The sequence below is a fragment of the Aegilops tauschii genome, chromosome 1 (assembly GCF_002575655.3).
Source record: "Aegilops tauschii subsp. strangulata cultivar AL8/78 chromosome 1, Aet v6.0, whole genome shotgun sequence".
Taxonomy (NCBI): Eukaryota; Viridiplantae; Streptophyta; class Magnoliopsida; order Poales; family Poaceae; genus Aegilops; species Aegilops tauschii.
In genome coordinates this window covers 405,731,571-405,738,286 of record NC_053035.3, presented here as the reverse complement: position 1 = coordinate 405,738,286, position 6,716 = coordinate 405,731,571, and the positions used below count along the sequence as shown (strand labels likewise).

Here is a 6,716-nt window from a genome sequence, read left to right as displayed (position 1 = left end):
TGGCAAGGATATCACTTACTTCGAGGCATGGACCATCAAACGTACCAAAGACGACAAGGACAAGGACCCTCTCCACCCGGAGAGGGACTGGATCAGCTCTAAAGCCCGGTCAGATGGAGAGAACTACACCAAAAAATTGAAGGAGACGTACGGGCCTGACGCTGATCCTCACGTGCTACCGTTTGACCCTCTTGTGGCCATTGCCGTGGCAGGCGGTAGACCGAATGGCCGGATGGCGGTTCACCTCGATTCTGTCATAACCTCCTCCCTTCCGAGAGTCAACACGCTCCGTGCTATGAGTACTGGCTCTACTCCTACCGTAGAGCGTCACGTACCACATTCCGTGAGCATTATTGAGGATATTCAGGTCAGTGCTTCTTCATTGATCCTTCATGGTCCTGCATATTTGCATTTCAACATGAATGACATTTGCATTGCCATATTGTAGACTCAACTGATTGACACCGAGAAAGAACGAGATGAAAACCGGGCCAAGCTGAAGGCACAAGATGATCTAGTGAAGTCCTTACAACATATGGTGGCCAATCTTTATTCCATGCAAGGCCAACCAGTGCGAGAGATGCCACCGACGCCAGAGTGGAACATTGTGAGTTTCGTTTAAACTATTTCTATCACCATTTTCGGCATTACCATATGCATTCATCTCACTATTGGGTCAATCCATCACAGCTCAACCCATCACAAGGGTCGAACAATGTTCCGGTAGTTCCACCTCAAGTTGGTGGAGTTAGGGCAGCAAAGGGAATAATGCCTTCTAATGTTGTTGTTATCACTCCGGTTGATGGAGTTAGGGCAGCAAACAGAATGATAGCTTCTAATGTTGATGTTATCACTCCGATCTCCAAAATCGCGTGAACTTCATGTTATGTTATGTTAGAAACTGTTCCTTGTATGTTGAGAACTCTTGCATCTTGAGACTTGTAAACTTGTGGTAGTCGAGTGTCTTCACTACTATTTCACCTTTTATGCACTATTGCTTTTATGTGGAATGCTTTTCAGAATCATTGCTTCTTTTGTTCAATGATGCCTATATGTGACATGTTCTATGTGTGATGAACTATATGCTGCTGCTGTATATGTTTCACTGCAGGAAAGAAACAGAAACAGGAAAAAAAAGGCTCCTGGGCACACCATTACCGAGGGTGGCTCTCGGTAATAACTGTGAAACTGGACCATAATGCACCCTTTACCGAGAGGCCTCTCGGTAAACATGTACCAACCAGTAGAACCTGACACCTTTACCGAGAGGCCTCTCGGTAAAGGATAATAACCTGTGGTGCCCCTGACAACTTTACCGAGAGGGCTCTCGGTAAAGGGAAAAGGATTGCCGAGGGTGGCTCTCGGCAAAGTTGGACCTCGGCCTGCTCTCGTGGTCCCACATGTCAGGAGGTGACACGTGTCAGCCTCCTAGTGGTTCTCTTTGCCGAGAGGGGCTCTCGGCCAAGATGGCCCTCGGCTTGTTCGCCTAGTCCCACATGTCAGGAGCTGACACGTGTCAGCCACCTACTGGGTGGCTTTTTCGAGAGGGGCTCTCGGCAAAGCTGGCCCTCGGCCTGTTCGCCTGGTCCCACATGTCAGGAGCTGACACATGTCAGCCACCTACTGGGTGGCTTTGCCGAGAGAGGCTCTTGGAAAAGCTGGCCCTCGGCCTGTTCGCCTGGTCCCACATGTCAAGAGCTGACATGTGTCAGCCACCTACTGGGTGGATTTGCCGAGAGTGGCTCTCGGCAAAGCTGGCCCTCGGCCTGTTCGCCTGGTCCCACGTGTCAGGAGCTGACACGTGTCAGCCACCTACTGGGTGGATTTGCCGAGAGTGGCTCTCGGCAAAGCTGGCCCTCGGCCTGTTCGCCTGGTCCCACATGTCAGTAGCTGACACGTGTCAGCCACCTACTGGGTGGCTTTGCCGAGAGTTGCTCTCGGCAAAGTTGGCCCTCGGCCTGTTCGCCTGGTCCCACATGTCAGCAGCTAACACGTGTCAGCCACCTACTGGCTCTCTTTGCCGAAAGTGGCACTCGGCAAAGAAGGCCCTCGGCCTGTTCCCCTGGTCCCACATGTCAGGAACCGCCGGCACCGTGTGCTATCCATTAGCTACTTTATTTTGCCGAGTGGTACTGTTTGGCTCTCGGCTAAGCCTTTGCCGAGTGCCCGTGTTCTGGCTCTCGGCAAACTCCTATTTGCCGAAGAGGTGTATGCCGGGTGGCTTTCGCCGAGGGTGACACTCGGCAAAGGCTTTGCCGGCGGTTTTCGGCCCTTTGCCGAGTGTCCGTGGCACTCGGCGTAGCCCAGAATTCCAGTAGTGAAACTTGATTTTGTTGGCGAGAGAGAAAATCACCTTGATCTTCTTCTTCTTGACCAAACACTTCCCCTAGATTCGTCATCTTCTCTTCTTTCCCAGATCAGCACAAGTCATGCTTATAGCTGGAGATACAAGAGGCAAAAAGACGCCACCACTGATCCTCAGCCAGGCATGTGAGCAAGCTTCACATCTGTGAGGGTGTCATAGCTGGGAGGGTTATTATTAGATTATAGTGTGATCCATGCACAGCAATATGCATACAACTTTCTTTATAGAGAAATGTACAATTATGCATACAACTTGCAGCCAAATTTTACACAAAAGGCAACTTTCCCCTGCTTAATGAAATCAGGGTTTGAACAACTAAAACATCAATAGCACAGCTATAAAAATTAGAGACGGGTTCTTAATTAACAAGACATAACACAACTCTCCCATCACCCATCCAACTCACACTACACTCCCATCACCCATCAAACTTGAAAATCAAACCAAAGCCAACACCAAAACAGCAAACTGATGAACTTCCATTGCTTGAGAGTTATGCTTCCTCATTGACGTGTCGAGCTTCACTTGATGCTTCAGCCACAACACCAGCTGCCGCTAAACAAAGAAACAATTATTCAGTAGGATGAGAAATCATCTTATGGTATGATTAGACACTCACTACTTTTATCTGTGACACTAACTGAAATGTGTTACAGTGAAAAAACACTTACACAAAAATTAAAACTAGGAGAGAACATATAAACATACTTAAGCTATTCAGGTAGTACCTGGTGGATAGTAGAAGCTAACATAGGGAAAGACACTACCAGAAAAACTTCGTTTGCCGACGGCCAAATCTATGCCGACGGCACCCGTCGGCATAAATGCCGCTATGCCGACGGCCAAGGGCAGGCCGTAGGCGTAGAAAAGCCGTCGGCATATACGAGGCCGTCGGGACCGCTCGAGGTACGCCTACGGGGCCCGTCGGCATAGGAGCGGCCGTCGGCATAGCCCTTGCCGTCAGCGCTGACCGTTTGACGACGTTGAGCCTACGCCGACGGGTGGTAACGGCGGCCGTCGGCATACCCGTGCCAGCCCTATGCCGACGGCTATGCCGTCGGCATAGACCTGGCCCATACCCCTCTGCCACGTCATCGATCCGTGTGCTATGCCACGTCATCGATCCGTGGGACTGCACCTCCGTGTGTGCACAGATATGACGACGGCCTAGCCATCGGCATACATTTTTTTAGTTTTATTTTAAATTTCACTTTATACTACCTATGGCAAATATATGCCTACGGTGTAGCCGTCGGTATAGGCCCCTCTGCCACCTCATCGATCCGTGCGCCATGCCACGTCATCGATCCGTGGGACTGCACCTCCGTGTGTGCACAGGTATGCCGACGGCCTCGCCGTCGGCATATTATTTTTTTATTTTTACTTTATTTTCTCATTTATATTTTAGTTTTTGTTTTTGCATAAGATAATTATGCCTTATCTAAAAAAACATACCCTGATTGTATATCGATTGCCCCCCGTTACGAACGTCGCTATCGCCGTGTCACGAAGGGGGGAAACGGTCGACGCGGAGGAAATTCTAGTTGGTGGGGGGATTCGGGGTGTAGCTATGTCACCGAAACATCGCACGGGTCCCGATGCATATGTGAAAGTGTTCAGGCATGCGTAGACGCCCGTCTTGGGGCTCCGCGGTGTGCCCCCTGCACGCAAGGCAGTGCCGCCGTCACTTGGATGGGGGCACACCCCGGAGACGCGTGCCGCCTCTTCGGACATGCCACCACACTACCCCGCATGTATGAGGGCCCGGTGCGACGCTCGGGTGGCATTGCTACCCCCCAGGGCCCCCGTCCCGCCTAACCCTGTAGCGTTTGACCACGGGATCTAGCCCTTTGACTTTGCACGGACGGGCTTTGAGCAGTGGACCTATCCACCCGGTTGTGGTAGGTCAGCCCATAGGAACATTTTGGAGCAACATCCGGGCCAGACCCACGGCAAGATCCCCTCCGTGTAGACCCGACGCGTCCGTTTCCCCCTCCAGGTGCCGGCGGCGGCGCCGTCCGTGAGGGGGGCACACGCCGGAGACGCGTGCCGCCTCTTGGGACATGCGACCACACCACCCCGCATGTATGAGGGCCCGGTGCGACGCTCGGGTGGCATTGCTACCCCCCAGGGCCCCCGTCCCGCCTAACCCTGTAGCGTTTGACCACGGGATCTAGCCCTTTGACTTTGCACGGACGGGCTTTGAGCAGTGGACCTATCCACCCGGTTGTGTTAGGCCAGTCCATAAGAACACTTTGGAGCAACATCCGGGCCAGACCCACGGCAAGATCCCCTCCGTGTAGACCCGACGCGTCCGTTTCCCCCTCCAGGTGCCGGCGGCGGCGCCGTCCGTGAGGGGGGCACACGCCGGAGACGCGTGCCGCCTCTTGGGACATGCGACCACACCACCCCGCATGTATGAGGGCCCGGTGCGACGCTCGGGTGGCATTGCTACCCCCCAGGGCCCCCGTCCCGCCTAACCCTGTAGCGTTTGACCACGGGATCTAGCCCTTTGACTTTGCACGGACAGGCTTTGAGCAGTGGACCTATCCACCCGGTTGTGTTAGGCCAGTCCATGAGAACACTTTGGAGCAACATCCGGGCCAGACCCACGGCAAGATCCCCTCCGTGTAGACCCGACGCGCCCGTTTCCCCCCTCCAGGTGCCGGCGGCGGCACCGTCCGTGTGGGGGGGCACACCCCGGAGACGCGTGCCGCCTCTTCGGACATGCCACCACACCACCCCACATGTATGAGGGCCCGGTGCGACGCTCGGGTGGCATTGCTACCCCCCAGAGCCCCCGTCCCGCCTAACCCTGTAGCGTTTGACCACGGGATCTAGCCCTTTGACTTTGCACGGACCGGCTTTGAGCAGTGGACCTATCCACCCGGTTGTGTTAGGTCAGTCCATAGAAACACTTTGGAGCAACATCCGGGCCAGACCCACGGCAAGATCCCCTCCGTGTAGACCCGACGCGCCCGTTTCCCCCCTCCAGGTGCCGGCGGCGTCGCCGTCCGTGAGGGGGGCACACCCCGGAGACGCGTGCCGCCTCTTGGAACATGCCACCACAGCACCCCGCATGTATGAGGGCCCGATGCGACGCTTGGGTGGCATTGCTACCCCAGGGGCCCTGGCCGTCGGCATAGGGCGCGATTCCGGTAGTGAGAGGGACCATCTAACATTTGGATGTTGATACAGCTTGCTCGAGAGCTTCTTCGAGCTTTGTGACTTGAGATCAATCATGTAGGTGCCAACTCTTGAGATTACAAAAATGATGCCAGTGCCCTCGACAGAGCCACCCAACTCTGGTGGTATCGAAAAATTGCCAAGGGGAAAAAGATCAGTCTTGAGGTCGATGTCTATCCGTTGCGTCCACGACGCTACTCCATCGGGATCCACCTCCCTCCACCAGACGGAGAGGAACAGGTGTGCGATCCCCAGCCTGCCATCTTCCCCCACCATGAGGATAGGATTGTTGCTGGCACGCTCGACCTCTTCTTCCGGCAGAAGAATCTCCGACAGGCAAGAAGCCGTGGAAGTCGCCGTAGCGGCGGCGGAAGCCGTGGCTGGCGAGGAGGCCGCGCCATGGCTTGCAGACGAGGGAGGCGCGGAGGAGATTACCTGGCTCGTCCGGCGGGAGGCGGGTGAGGGTCTCCTCCACGAGCTCCTCCATCTCGCCCAGCTCCCGCACCAGCCTCGGCGGCATCGTCGCGTGTGCCTGCGGTGCGGCCGCCGTATAGATTTTGGAGGATTTTGGGTGTTGGTACGGCCGCCGAATAGATTTTTGAGGATTTTGGGTGTTAGGTTTGTAGTCGGGAGAGGACGAGTAGCAGTGAGGGGAATTTAGCAGGCGTCTCACACGATCTGTGTACCGACACTCTGACTCTACATTTCCATTTCACGCTCTAAGTCCTTTAACTGCAACATATTTACCGACATATGCATCGAGACCCACCTTGCTAGCTAAGAGCATCTACACCCGGACGTTCAATCCCGTCTCAAACGCCCAGGTGGGCGGGCCGGTCACTGACCGATCGTAAAAAACCTATCGAAGCGGACGCCTTAAACCGGCCTCAAACACCAGGGCTGACCGACACTCGTCATATCTAGCCCAAATGTAGGTCGGATATGAGGCGGACCGAGCGCGTCCATCATGTTCGCCCGGCTCATCTCCGCCCACCGCGACCCCACAAATCCCCATCAAGATCAAACCTAGCCTCACTTCACTTCACTCCACTCCCCCTTGCTCCAATCCGTCAACTCCTGAGCGCCGACGACCATATCCAGCACCGGCAACCACTCCACGGCTCCAGCGACGACGACTCGAACGCCTTCCTCCGCGATGGTGCCG

General features: G+C 54.9%; 1 long non-coding RNA gene across 1 annotated transcript; it reads right to left on the bottom strand.

Moving 5' to 3' along the window:
* Positions 1–2,571: 2,571 nt before the first annotated feature.
* On the bottom strand, positions 2,572–6,300 carry LOC109743138 (uncharacterized). The gene is made up of 2 exons (XR_002227997.4): positions 5,987–6,300; positions 2,572–2,920 (listed from the first exon to the last, which is right to left on the bottom strand). It is a non-coding gene; the product is annotated as an uncharacterized lncRNA (long non-coding RNA).
* Between the last annotated feature and the right edge of the window lie 416 nt (positions 6,301–6,716).